This window comes from Stylophora pistillata, chromosome 1 (assembly GCF_964205215.1).
Source record: "Stylophora pistillata chromosome 1, jaStyPist1.2, whole genome shotgun sequence".
NCBI classification, from domain to species: Eukaryota; Metazoa; Cnidaria; class Anthozoa; order Scleractinia; family Pocilloporidae; genus Stylophora; species Stylophora pistillata.
The window spans coordinates 51,451,613-51,454,234 of record NC_142519.1 but is presented as its reverse complement, the minus strand read 5'-3'; positions in this window follow the sequence as shown (position 1 = coordinate 51,454,234).

Below are 2,622 nucleotides of genomic sequence, written 5' to 3'. Positions count from 1 at the left end.
TCTTATTTTGCTGACTTTGACTCCGTACATGTCGTACATGTAGTTCATACGTTTATAGGCCAAGCTCGTTTCAAGGATCCCCGGTAGTCTCCCTTGACCTCACTTGGCCTGCGTTTTGTAGGACAAGTTGACAGCTTTTTGTTTTAAGATCTCCAATTTCTTCACCCAGTGTGCATGTGAGTTGAACGATGTCGGTATTGAAAGCTGTTGTTAGTTTTCATCGAACGGGTGAGGAAAGGCCAAGCGAAAGATACAAGGCAAGACTCAAAGTCCAAGAAGAGCATCGGACACTTTCAGCGTTCAAGAAAAACGTTATTGACTTTCTTGGTCTTAACGAGCAAGCCTGGAAGTTCGGTCTTAGGAAATTTGACCTTAAACTTTACCGCCTCGCCAAAATCAGCGGCAAGATAGAAAATTATTCTTTATCGACCCAGCAGCAGCTAGATCTGGAACTACCCCTGTTGCTCGACTCAGATAGTACAAGCGAGCTGAACAGTAAGTACTCTTAAAGTTATGAATTTTGTACGTGACCACTAGGATGCCGCGTGGAAAGAAATTTTTGCGGGTCTTTTATCTTGCAGATTGCTGAAACTAAATTAGCTCCCCACATGTTTGGGGAGCTAATTGTTTCGATAGCGAAAGACTGGTTTTCTTACTGAGGATTAATATTTATTATTTTCAGGAGATCGCGAGCTTGAAATACCTGAGTAAAGCAACTAGCAGAGATTTCACTGTTTGCAAAACGCTTACTGTTGATCACTAAGGCATGGGTCGCACTTGGCAAAGTTTGGTGTGAATGTGGTCACTTTGGTGTAAAAATCTGTCATCGGAGCACATTGCCTAATGCGACCCTAACTTTTCCAGTTCGCAAAAACTTTGAAAACCGGCCAAAACATCAAAGACGCCGTAGTGCTTGGGTGAGGCAGTAGATTTCGGAAGACTCCGGCTAAACAATAGCTATCACAGCGGTAACTATCATCGTTTGTCAGTAAACAGCAAACGACTCGACTGGTCGCGGAACTGACCAGGCATATGGCGCTCGAAGTAATCTTCGCTGACGTCCATTTCTCGCTCTCATCATAGCGGCAGTCAAAACAGTTAAACAGGCGTTAACCCATCTTTCATAGATCATACGAAAGACAAAAAAGGGCTCGTGATTTAACTGAATAAGAAGAATAAGCATCACCGTGATCGTAATTAATAATGCTTCAACGGGACGCATTTTTTTAACGTTTGTTTTCCTTTTTCAGCTCACTGCTCTCTCCCCATAGCACGTCGATAAACGTGTGTATGGTTTATCGAAGTGTCATCACTGACATTTCTTTCACCTAGTGCGACCCTGATAGTTGAAACCAAAAGTTTGCTTTCCGGTTGTGGTTTCAAATTTTCTGTGGTTCTTTTGCCGGCAAAGTTGAAAACTTTGCCCAAGTGCGATCCATACCTTAAGTATTGAAAAGCCCCTTGGGAAATACTAATAAAGTAAAGTTGCGGTAAACATTGTCAATTTGTAAGCTGCCGCAGACAGTCGTTCTCAACAGTCCTTCGCTATCGTAAAAAACACTGGACCCTGAAATTTGTTTTTTGTTTTTGTTTTGTTTTGTTTTTTAATAACTGGATGCCTATTTGCAGATCCATTATTGATTCATGTTAACAACAGATACCCGAAGCTGCAAAAAACGCCTCTGACATTCACAGAAAGTTTATTTATTTTTATAATGAACTGCTATAAGGAATGATCATTTTCATCCCTCACAAAAGAAATGTTAGTTCCCTGGCAATAGCTTAAACTTTTTTTTTCGGTTTAAAACAAAGAGCACATGTCATTTTAAGAAAATGAGATCGAAGAATCTCATATTCAAAGATCTTCAAAGCCGTACTTCACAGCTTGGCTCCGACACTTTGAAATGTGAGTCTAAGAGTCACGGAAATGTGACAAATAGGTCACCACTCCTACAAGTAAATGTAAGAATGCATTACGTAAGTTAAGTTGTGTATGGCCTTGTATTGAATCCTTTTTCGTAGTTCACAATTCTATGCGTAAAATAATATTAGAAGTGGTATGATTTATCAAATATTAATTTTTTTCAAAAGAATAACTCATTTAAGCCTGAGATGACCATAACACCTTTATTTTGCTTTAAAGATTAGAAAAACACAGGTTTATTGATATTTAACCTTTTGGGACCAAAGAAATTAATTTTTAACTTTTTTGTTAACCGTAACTGTAAAAAATTAACCGATAGCCGTAAAAGAGCCAAAACTTTAGCCGATAACCGTAAAAGCCAGCACCCCATTGAGACCCTCTTAAAATGGGGTATTTTTAATGGTTGTGCATTAAAGATTCGAATCACCTTCATACAGAGTTTAGCCTTGGTAACTTGAAAGACACAAAATCTTATTTTGAAATTAAAGCTTCTTTTATTAAAATAAGTAGCATTGCTTCTTTTTAGCTGTTTTTGATTGCCTGGTTGTGGGGATTTTGCACTTTTTCAGACAGTTTCGTGGTAACCTTTAAGTCTCCGCCTAGGCCAAAATACACCAAGTACAGAACTATTTTCCGAAAAAATCAAGTTCCACTATCAAACTTTTTTCTTCTTTAAACATTTTCTTTATTAGACTGTT